Here is a 13,029-nt window from a genome sequence, read left to right as displayed (position 1 = left end):
GTTACTTCTTATATAATAGTTGATTTCGGAATCAATCCTGAATTTTTAGAAGAGCCCTTTTCAGTCTCTACCCCAGTGGGTATAACCATCATATCTCGACGGGTATACAGGAACTGCCCGATTATGATATTTCAGAAAGTCACTTCAACAGACTTAGTTGAATTAGAGATGACTGATTTTGATATCATTCTCGGCATGGATTGGCTTCATTCCTACTATGCCAAAGTCGACTGTAGAAATAGAATAGTTTAGTTTCAGTTCCCAAATAAACCCGTTCTAGAGTGGAAAGGTAGCGTATCCGCTTTTAGAGGTTAGCTTATTTCCTACCTTCGAGCAAGGAAAATGATATCTAAGGGGTGTGTTTATCATCTAGTTCATGTTAGAGATTCCAGTTCTGAGGCTCCCAGTCTCGAATCAATCCCAGTAGTGAATGAATATTCAAATGTCTTTCCTGAAGATCTTCCAAGAATTTCTTCCAAAAGGAAAATAGACTACGGTATTAATCTTCTTCCACATACTCAGCCTATCTCTATTCTGCCATACAGAATGGCACCAGCAAAACTCAAGGAACTGAAAGAACAGTTGAAGGATCTTTTAGATAAAGGATTTATCAGACCCAGTATTTCCCCGTGGGGTGCACCAGTCTTATTCATGCGCAAGAAAGACGATTCACTCATAATGTGTATAGATTACTGTCAACTCAATAAAGTCACAGTCAAGAACAAGTATCCTCTTCCCAGAATCATTGACTTGTTTGACCAAATTCAGGGTGCCAGTTATTTCTCTAAGATAGACCTCAGATCCGGTTATCATCAGCTCAGAGTTAGAGAATGTGACTTTCTGAAGACAACTTTTTGTACGCGGTATGGTTACTTCAAATTTCTAGTCATGTAATTTGGTCTTACCAATGCCTCAACCGCTTTTATGGACGTGATGAACCGTGTGTTTAAGCAGTACTTGGAGATGTTCGTCATAGTCTTCATAGATGATATTCTGGTCCATTCTCGCACTGAGCACAATCATGCAGACCATCTCAGAACAGTACTTCAGACTCTCAGAGATCATCAGCTATTCGCCAAATTCAGTAAGTACAAATTTTATCTACGGTCAGTAGCGTTCTTTGGCCATATTATTTCCAGTGATGGCATTAGAGTAGATCCTCAAAAGACCAAAGCAGTAAGAAACTGGCCTGTCCCTGTCTCCCCATCAGATATTAAGAGTTTCTTGGGTCTGGCTGGCTATTACAGATAGTTCATTGAGGGATTTTCTTATATTGCATCTCCTATGCCCAGATTGACTCATAATAAGGTCAAGTTTCAGTGGTCAGATCCATGCGAGAAGAGTTTTTAGGAATTAAAGACTCGACTCACCTCAGCTCCAGTTTTAACATTACCAGAAGGTTTAGACGGTTTCGCAGTATATTGTGATGCATCTAGAGTGAGTTTAGGTTGTGTCCTCATGCAGCATGGTAAGGTCATATACTACACCTCCAGACAACTTAAACCCCATGAGAAGAATTATCCTACTCATGATCTTGAGTTAGCAGCCGTAGTATTTGCCTTAAAGATTTGGAGGCATTATCTCTGTGGAGTTCATGTAGACGTCTTCATAGATCATAAGAGCTTTCAGTATATCTTTTCTCAAAAAGATCTTAATCTTCATCAGAGAAGGTGGTTAGAGCTCTTAAAAGATTATGACATGGGTATCTTCTATCATCCGAGCAAGGCCAACATAGTGGCCGACGCTCTCAGTAGACTGTTCATCGGTAGTATTTCTCATGTTGATGATAGTAAGAAGAAGTTATTCCAGGAAGTCCACCAGCTTGCCAGGCTAGAAATTTGCTTACTCAACTCTTCAGAGGGTGGTGTATGGGTTCAGAGTAGTTCAGAATTATCTCTTGTTTCCGATGTGAAAGAAAAGCAAGATAAGGATCCTAGCCTTGTCAAGCTAAAAGAGTCAATTCAGAATAAGAAAATAGAGGTTTTCTCCTAAGGGGAAGATGGTGTTCTTCGTTGTCAGGGTTGTCTCTGTGTTCCAGACATAGATGACTTAAGGCAGCGAATTCTTGCAGAAGCGCGTGGTGCATATTACTTTATTCATCCAGGGGCCATTAAGATGTACCGCGATTTGCGGGAAATTTATTGATGGAGTGGGATAAAAAAAGATGTTGCAGAGTTTGTGGCTAAGTTCTCTATATGTCAGTAAGTTAAGATAGAGCATCAGAAGCCTAGTGGTCCTATGCAGGAGTTCAGTGTTCCTACCTGGAAGTAGGAAGTTGTGAACATGGACTTTGTGACGGGTTTACCTGGAACTTGTCATCAACATGATTCAGTTTGGGTCATTGTAGACAGGATGACCAAATCATCTCATTTCCTTCTGGTTCATATCTCTTGTTCAGCAGAGGATTATGCCAAACGCTACATCAAGGAGTTGGTCAGATTTCACGGTGTTCTATTATCAATTATCTCAAACAGAGGTACTTGGTTCACCTCTCATTTTTGGAAAGCATTCCAAAAGGGTCTTGGTACCCAAGTTCATCTCAGTACATCCTTTCATCCTCAGATAGATGGTCAAGCAAAAAGGACCATTCAAACTTTAGAACATATGCTAAGGGCGTGTGTAATTGATTTCAAGGGTAGTTGGGATGACCACTTGCCTTTCATTAAATTTGCATACAACAATAACTATCATTCCAGTATTCAGATGGCTCCATTCGAAGATCTCTATGGCAAAAGATGTAGATCTCCAATCGGTTGGTTCAAAGTTAGTGAGGCCTCAGTCATAGGTCCTGACTTAGTATTCAACACCTTAGAGAAAGTTAAGTTAATTAGAGAAAGACTTCGGGCTGATCAGAGCCGACAAAAGTCTTATACAGATGTTCGTAGAAAGGATCTTGAGTTCGAGATTGATGACTATGTCTACCTCAAGATCTCTCCTATAAAAAGAGTGAAGAGATTCGGCAAAAAGGGAAGTCCCTTCAAGATTCTTAGTCATTTCAGCAAGGTAGCTTATGAGCTTGAATTGCCTTCAGATCTAGCCTCAGTTCATCCAGTCTTCCATGTCTCTTTACTCAAGAAAACAACCTCTCTTATGAAGAGATTCCAGTTGAAATCTTAAGCTATTAGACTCGTAGATTGAGGAACAAAGAAGTCCCTCTAGTTAAAGTTCTTAGGCAAAATCAGTTCGTCGAGAGAGCTACTTGGGAAACAGAAGAAAATATACGTACCAAGTATCCTCACCTCTTCCCCGCCAACTCAGATCAAGCTCAAAGTAATAGTTCTCCTTAAGCTTACTCAGTTTCATGATTAGTGCACATCACTAACTTAGTATTCAGTCTCAAGCTCATGTTCCCATGATAAGCTTGGTATCATATACCACCGCATATTCAGTCATGTATTCATGTATCAGATTATTTATATAGTTATGCATCAGACATGCATTTTCATTGTGAGAAAACTTAGTTCTTCTGAACTTTTGGTTATGAATTTATGAATCAGTTACGCAGGCATCAGATATGCATGTTCAGTATATTATGTTCAGCTGTCAGTCACGTCCGTCATGAGATCATGTTCTAGTTATTTATGTTCAGCTCATTGTTTCCCCTCTCAGTCAGTCTCATTCGAGGACGAATGTTCTCAAGGGGGAGATATTGTAATACCCTTGCTTTTTCTTAGCTTGAAAATCATCTCAAGGATGTTAGAACTTACTTTGAAATAAGAATTAATTCTTATACACGTGGTATTTCTATAATTTTCACTTCCTATCACGTGGGAAATTGAATAAGCTTTCCATCGATATATAATTCACCTAAATCCGACACCCGGGCGAAGAGTTAGAGCCTTTTTAGTGAGATAGTGTTTGACCTGAGCCTTCAGCGCATCGCGGAGATAGCTCAAATGTTAATTATCAATTTTCATTGTTTCTCTACGATACTGGCATATCGTACCAAACTTCTAGGTCGTAGACAAGGTGGCAACGCGATAGCTCCGCGTCGCGCCACTATGCACTTTCCCAATTGTAAATTTCCAGTGACACGATGCAATAATGCCGCGTCGCGCCAAGGGCCCAACTCGAGAATAAAAATTAAATTATGTGTCCAGGGTTAAAAGGGTCAATTTTCCCCCTATATAAGTTTCCAAATACGGGATTTAGCCCTTATTCATCCAAAATATTGATGTTTTTCTGAAATACTCTCAAGAACTCAAGCTAGGGTTTTCATAGAAGGTCTAATTACAAGAAGGTTTCACCATCAATCTTCACGAAATCGCAAACTAAGGTATGCATAGTGTTCATTCATGGACTCCTTTAGTCCATGAAGTCCAAGAATCCTTTTTAACTACAAGTTATGGATTTTCTTCATGTTTTCATGCTTTATATGTTCTCTTTCATGTTGATAAATGAGGAATTGATTTCTATTCCATGATTTTATGATAAATTCCATGTGGGTTGATTAGTATAGATAAAGATTTATGAAATCTCATGACCAAAACCTTGTATGATGGAATTGAAACTGAAGCATGATGTTTAATTGTTGTATAATGTGCATTACATGTACTATGCCTACAATATGTTTGATTAAATGCCTAGATGAAGGAAAATTGTCTAACTAGCATGATATCATGAAATACCCATGTATGTACAAGTTTATGCCTACTACATGTTTGATGAAAGGCTCCTATGAATGTAGTATGTATTATGATGTTATTCAAGTCTTCAAGTAAATTATGCTATGTCAGTTTCCTTCTATCGAGTCCTGGGGGTACTCGTACCCGAAATATTAGCCGTGTGCCTAGAGCCATGTCATGTTTCTCACGATACTCTTAGTCAAGCTATGAACTCTTGGACTTCAGATAGTCTTATGACTCAGGAAAAATCTCCATGATCTCATGACTCAGTCAGTTGTCAGATATCAGTAGTATTCCGTCAGCCATGGAAATTCAGTAACTCAGTCCATTCTCAGTTTAGTTCAGTAAATCATATTTAGTGTCTATTAAGATGGGAGTAGGAATTAGCACTGAGTGAACCCAAGGATGGGAACTCACCTGTTATATGAGGGTGTGATTCCTAGAAGTTATCCTTGCATTTCAGAACTATGTAGCCAGCATAGGTTGAGACATCGTAGCCTGCTATATGAGGGTAGATGAGGTGGATTAACCTGTTATGTGAGGGTTCCCACCGTTCTCTCTAGATTTACCTATTATATGAGGATTACTCACATGTTGTCCTTACCAGTGGCGTGGTATTGACATCCTTCCAATTAGGGCACAGATTGGACCCCTAGTCAGCTATTATAGCACCTTTAGGGCATGTCGGTTAGATACTACTTCCCACAGTTTCATGTTATAGAATTTGGACTGTCAGATACAGTCAATCAGTCTCAGTAATAGGACTTAGATAGTTCTTCCGATTTTAAGACTGTCAGATACAGTCAACTCAGATACAGTACAAAACTTAGATAGTTCTATTAAATTTAGGACTGTCAGCTACAGTCACCCACGTTATCAGTTATATGTAGATACAGTCACCCACGCTATCAGTTATATTCAGATACAGTCACCTACGTTATCAGTTATATTCAAATACAGTCACCCACGTTATCAGTTATATTCAGATACAGTCACCCATGTTATTAGTTATATTCAGATATAGTCACCCATGTTATCAGTTATGTCATGTTATCAGTATCCAAACTCAGTAGTTATATTACCATGGTATCAGTATCCTGTTATCACATTGTCAATTACAGTTACGTACTTATGTTTGTATTTTCACATTCATGTTAGATAGTCAGTTAGTATTGATCATTCATGCAAACCCTTGCATATAGCCTACCTCACATGTATACTCGATACATATATACTGGCGTATTCGCGATATGGTGCTTTTTTATTATGTTACACCATACGTTTAGAGACACGAGTTCCAGATCAGCAGTATATTCCAGTTTTTGCAGTCAGAGTAGAAGTGAGTCCTCATCCTTCGAGGACATAATGATTTTCTAGTATCTCATTGATTAGATTATTAGTTGGAGTTAGTTAGGGACATGTATCATCAACTCCTTATTCATATTCTTCAGACTGTAGAGGCTTTCAGACTAGATGCAGACTAGATACAGACAATCATGTTCAGACTTCAGTATTTTCAGTTTTGTTTTGGGTTTTCTATTACCCCACATAGATGTTACATTATTTAGTTATGTTCATGATCGAACCTTATCGCCTTTTAGTGCATGTTTGCACATTATTAAGTTATCTTATGCAGTATACAGACACAAATATCAGTCATGGGTTAGTGAGCACCATGTAGCGTTCTGGTTCAGCAATTGGGTCGTTACAAAATAGACGAAGACACTCCTCTAAGAATGTTAAAAGAAGAGAAAAATAAAGACTTGAAAGCCTTCTATTTGATAGGTAATGAGTCATATAACTCTACATATTCTATGAGAAATGCTTGTTTGAAATTGAATCTTGTATGAGCCTATATGAAAACTTAATCATTAAAGGACCTTTCAACTTAACTTGTGCTAGAGATTCCTTATGAGCTTAATATCCAATACCCATCTTATGCTTAAGACATGACCTTTACACCCGAATATAATCAAATTTTCTATATTTAGGTCTAGCCACCTGAGAAGAGTAGTCCAAATATTTAGCTTGAAAGTTTAGGATGTTACAATATCTCCTTCTTGGAATCATTCATCATTGAATGATGTTCATGGCTAAAAGGAAAATGTATGCAGTGAACTAAGTATGGTTTCTACTAAAAATGAGGGGTTTCTTTATTCTATATCCCAAGAACACTATTTCTTCATATTACTAAGATCAACCAACCTCAAACTCTAGTTAAGGAGTCACTAGACATATGATGCAATTTTCCCCATGTTTACCAATCACGACATTGAAGCCTATCACTTCAATCACTTTAAGAACTTCTACATGTGATACACCACGTGTCCCCCATCTAACTCGTACCATTGCAAATACTCATCTTTTATCCATAGTTAGTAACTTACGTGACATATGGACACAGAGGTCTTCACTAACCAAGCACCTAACTCTCCTGCCTTATCCTGACCTAGCTTGTTTGACTAACATTTACAAAGTTACAATAAAGCCACCGAGGCCTAGAATATGAGCATAAAAAATAAAAAGGATACTGCTTAATCATGACTTATATTCATCGTACTACTTGAGATGGGACCTACAAAGTAAGATATGATATATACAAAATAATTCAGATACCAAATACATAAAACATGAATACATCATCATTCTGGGCTTAGACATGACATGTACTAGTTGGGAACATATCATAAGGTATGGTTCGTTAGGACTGAGCATAATGTAAGACATGGATTTATTGATCATAGACATTATAATATAGAATTGGTATTTCTAAGATCTTAGAGTAAGATTAGGACTATTGCGTGAAGATATTATTTTTGATTCAAGGGATGAAGAATTGACAAAAGTTTTCATAGAAAATTTAGACCCAAGACATAAGCATAACATGAATGCATAAGACATGGGTATAGTTCTATCTTTGTTGAAGTACAAGGTGTACGCTGGAATAAGAATGGATCACAATGGAACTCATTGCCATTTGAATCTCAAGACTTGACTTGGACCTTCACCTTATCATCTTCCCCTTAGTTCAAAGTCAACACTCAAAGTTTGCGGATCCATTCTCTAATTTGAGCTATCATCACAACATACCCTAGATAGACTATATTTATAGATACAAGACCCTTTCTAGGACTTTCTTCTGAGATACCTTTCTAAACTTTCTCTAGCCTCTATATGCATCATTGATGTGCTATGAATATATAGCACTTACGATGACTAAAACTATGAGAATATGTATGTACTTAAGGATATTTGTTGGATTTAATGTGTTTATGGAGTGTATTGAAGGAAATTATTTTTTGGATGCTAATTTCGTGAAAAAGAGAAAAAAGGGTGTTTTAAGCTACTTTTTGGTGCAATTAAGGATGTTCGAGACACTTTATGACTTGGTTATGATCAAAGCATGTTCAATAATCGAAGAAGATCTAAAAATATGACTCCTGACACCTACTAAGTCAACGTACAAACCGCATGTAGGACCTACGGACCGTAGGTGGGCAAAGCAAGTGCCAGAGATTGAAATCCCGAGAGCTAGACTGCAGGATTTGTACCTACGATCTGTATTTGTGCCCAGTGTTAGGACTGTAGTTACTACTTGTGCCTTATTCCAGATCGCAGGTACAGAGAGTAGGTGGCAGCCAATAATGATTTTCTCTGATCATTTCAAAATCGTTTCCTTGGATTTCCATATATCCTAATTACACTCCTATAATGTTTTTAAGTCCTATTATGTTTTGTTAATTAGGGTTTCTTATTTTATTTAGGATTTGGCTTCTAGGGTTTCTTGTAATCTATAAATACCCTTAGGCTTTGTTTAGTTTATTGATAAATTCATCAATTCATACATCCACATATTTAGGAGTAGGCCCTTAGGGGATATCCTATACTCTTATTATTCTTGGTTTGTTATTCAATTTAAGACTTTGTGATTTCTTCTTTCTTTATTGTGATATTGATTTTTTAATTTTTTTGTGGATTCCATGATTGATCTCATAACTATAAGAGCCTAATTTCCTTATCTAGGGTTGTGGGAACCCTAGCAGATTAACAAAGTAGACAAAGTGCCAAGTTATTCTAGATAAAGATTCTTGCATGTATTAGTTTTCTTTGCTCTTATTGATTTCTTAGCGGTGGCCAAAATTAAGATCCCACCTAGATTATTACAACTTACTCCAAAAGAGTAGTTATAGAAAAAGAATATCACAATAATAATTTGAAGATTAACGGTCGATCCATGCTGCTAGGTATTATCTAAGTAAGATTATTAACTATCATCTAATAACTTGAGACCCAAAAGGTAATAGTTAACTGGGATCTAGGATAAGGGTTAGTAAGGCGATGTCCTGAGACTCAAAAGGTTAAGGGTGAAATCTATTTGCTTATCCAAAAGACTGTTGATAATACATAACTTATTAGATTCTGCATGCAAAGTATTGGAATAATTTGATAGTGCATGATAAGTCTACTGAGTTGAGAATCAGAGGGAACACAAGACTAGTGTTCATCTTAGATAGTTTACAACCAAGAGCAACCAATTCTTTTCCTTTTTGTATTTTGACAAAACTCCCATTTTTACTTTCATGCATTGCCTGGTGATTATAGAAGTTTGAGAAGGATTTCTAGACTATTGCCTGTGGGATCGACCCCAACCCATTGGGTTACTATATTTTGACAGCATCCACTTTATCCTTCTAAAGAGGGGTAGTTTTGGTGTTATCAAATTCAGCGCTGTTGCCAGGGATACAGTCTCAGAATTCTTGATTGAAGTTATTGCAGTTATCGAGCTTTATTTTGTTTTTGTTTTGTTTGTTTTGTTTCCTACTCTTTTTGAGATGACAGAATGGGCAGAGAAAGTATGGAGTGATCATGACTCCTTATTACTGATCCTTTTCCTTTTGATATGGTGCATTATTGTAGGAGTGTGGAAAATATAGTGTGTGAGCACAAGGATAGCCTATTAGAAATAGTAACACACCTTGTCCACAACAATCATAATTTTATTTAAGAGGTTGACAGGTTTGGCTTAGATATTTACCACCTACAAGTAGAATTAGATACAAAAGATGTTGCGTTTAAAACCTAGGAAATTAGTTATGGGTGTGATACTGAAAAATTATTAAAAATCCAACTTGAGGAGTAAAAATTGAAGAAGTCAAAAATTGTTCATACTCTTGTGGATAGTGTCACGCTTAAGGAGATCATACTAGAGTTATGTGGGAATGTAAAGAAGACTACAAATCATGAGTTGGGGCATACTGGACCTCATTCTATGTATTTTTCCACATTGCATTTGGATAATTAAATCTTGATCGAGCCATCCGAGCCTAAAGAAGAGTGCAAGAAGAATGAAGCATATGCCTATATTTTTGAATTTGCTGAGCCAGAATCAAAGAACTACATTCCTCACATAAGGGACAAGAAGTACAACATAACGCAACTATTTCTTGGGTCCTTTATTTTTATACCTCCACCTCATGAGCATAAGGGGAAATCAAAAAAACAATTAAGAGTGCAGTTCATAAGTTCAAAGTGGAAAGAGAAATTTTAAGGTAAAATCTTGGACTACCTTGATGAAGTCTGAGTAATAAAGGTACCTATGGGCTTGTTGGAAAAATCTAAGTACTCAACCAAGCCCCGTCATGCCACGACGTGAAATCAGGTGCTTCTTGGGAGATAACCCAAGGTATTTTATTGTTTGTATTTGTGTTTGTGATTGACATCAGATCTTCACACCTGTGGTGGCATAGGTATGTTTCTAACTCTTTTTCTCATTTTGTAGAGGTTTGATGCATTGGGGATAATGCATGATTTTAAGTTGGGGGTGGGATTGCTTGTGGGTCTTAATGTCCTCTTAGGTTTTTTGTTGTCATGTCTCTTTTCTTCGGAGTTATGTTTCTGGTAAAGACTGCATGTTTAGGTGTATTGTGTTTTGTTTCATGATGTTTTGTGTTTAACTAGGAGAAAATGAGTATCTAGGGCTGTTAACATATTTTTGTTGATGATACCCCTTCAATAGCTTATTTTTAAACTGTGTGATATGTATATAAATATGACTATTGTGAATCATGTTATGGAATTAGGATTAGGGACATGATAATCACTTGCTAACAATTGCATGAATCTAATAGGTAGTAGTTTGTAATATTGACTCTGTGCCATGTGTGTGTACGATACTACTTAGTTCCCTTTGTGTGCTAAATCATGAAATTACCTTGTTAGTCTTGCCTAGGTTATAGGGTAGTTGGTTTGGAAAGGATCAAAGGCCATTTTTGATGTTAGTCCACTTTTAGCCTACATGACCTTCCATGTGTAAATTATATCCCTTGACCCTGATTTGAGCCTGAATGCCTATTTTTCTTATTACACCTTTTACCTTTCCATTTGTGTTACAATGAACCTACTTTGGCCCTGGTCCTTGTTGGACATTGTTTACCTTAACTGAGGCAAATCTCTTAAGTTGGGGGTGGCTATCATAGGGGTGCGTAATGTAAAGTGGGTATAAAGAAGGGTTAAATAAGAGAAAAAGAAAGTAGAGCTGGGTATGGTAGCAAAAAGAAAAAGAAAAAGAAAAAAAGTTGAAAAATAAAGATTAAGAAAACCACGCCCAGTTTGAATGTGCTTTAAAATAAAAAAAGGAGAAATAAGGGCGGAAATAAAGTGAAAAATGGTTAATAAGTGAGACCCCAAAGTTAATGTAGTGCCAAGGAGGCTTAATCACTTTAAAAGTTCATATGTATTATACCATCCCCAAGCCTACATTACAAGCCGAGAAAAGTCCTATAATGATCCTAACTTGAGTATCTGAAAACTAAGGTAAAGAAAATAAGGGCAAGCCATTTGACATGCATTGATTGGAATTTCTTTTTGAGTATGAGTATCTCTTGACCATTCCCAAATTGACATGCTTAATTTCATATATGAATGAGTGGGACTTCTTTGATGTGAGGGAACATGGGTTGTATTGTTATCTCCTTACTCATTTAGGTAGTGTAACTTGTATATATGCATGATTGTTTGTTTCTAATGTAATGCCATAGCTTGATTCTGTTGTGACATATTGTTGTGCTTCATTATTACACACAGTTGGGGTTTAAATTATTAAACTTAGAGAGGGTAATGATCTTGAGCTTAAATTTGATGATCGACTACCATAGGTATCTTAGGTTTCTCTTGGTTAAGCATCGTCGTATTATTTTGTTATATTTTGTTGCCAGAGGACATACAACGTTCTAAGTTGAGGGTGTTGATCTGATATGAAGATATAGCACTTACGATGACTAATACTATGTGAATATACATGTACTTAAGGCTATTTTGTTGGATTTAAGGTGTTTTTGGAGTCTTTTGCAGGAAAGTATGTTTTGGATGCTAATTTCATGAAAAAGAGGAAAAAGGTGTTTTCAGTTACTTTTTGGTGCAATTAAGGATGTTTGGGATACTTTCTGGATTAGTCGTGATCAAAGCATGTTTGAGAATCGAAGAATACCTAAAAAAATGACTCCTGATACCTACTAAGTTAACCTACGGACCGCATGTAGGACCTATGGACCGCAAGTGGGCAAAGAAAGTGCCAGAGGTCAAAATCCCGAGAGCTAGGCTGCAGGATTTGTACCTGCGGCCTGCACCTGCGCCCAATGTTAGGACCAAAGGTACTACCTGGGCCCTATTCCAGACCATAGGAACAGAGAGTAGGTGGCCGCTAACAATGATTTTTTCGGATGGTTCCGAAATCATTTCCTAGGGTTTCTATGTATCCCAATTACACTCCTATAATTTTTTTTAAGTCCTATTATGTATGGGTAATTAGGTTTTCCTATTTTATTTAGGATTTGAGTTCTAGGATTTCTTGTAATCTATAAATACCCTTAGGCTTTGTTTAGTTTATTCATAAATTCATCAATTCATACATTCACATATTCAGGGGTAGGCCCTTAGGGGCTATCCTATACTCTCATTGTTCTTGGTTTGTTATTCAATTATGACTTTATTATTTCTTCTTTCATTATTGTGAGATTGATTTTATAATTTTATCAATGGATTCCATGATTGATGTCATAACTATGAGCAGCTAATTTCCTTAGCTAGTGTTGTGGGAACCTTGGCGGATTAACGAAGTAGAGAAAGTGACAAGTCATCCTAGATAAAGATTCTTGCCTGTATTGGATTTTCTTCACTCTTATTGTTTTCTTAGCAGTGGCCAATGTTAAGATCCTACCTAGATTATTACTACTTACTCCAAAAGAGGAGTAGTGTCTAGGAAAAGAAGATCACAACAGTAATTTAAAGATTAATGGTCAATCCTCGCTACTAGGTATTATCTAAGTAATATTGTTAACTATTATTTAATAACTAGAGACCCAAAAGGTAATAGTTAACTGGGATCCAGGATAAGGATTTGTAAGGC

This window comes from Capsicum annuum, chromosome 11 (genome assembly GCF_002878395.1).
Source record: "Capsicum annuum cultivar UCD-10X-F1 chromosome 11, UCD10Xv1.1, whole genome shotgun sequence".
NCBI classification, from domain to species: Eukaryota; Viridiplantae; Streptophyta; class Magnoliopsida; order Solanales; family Solanaceae; genus Capsicum; species Capsicum annuum.
This window is presented reverse-complemented; position numbering follows the sequence as displayed.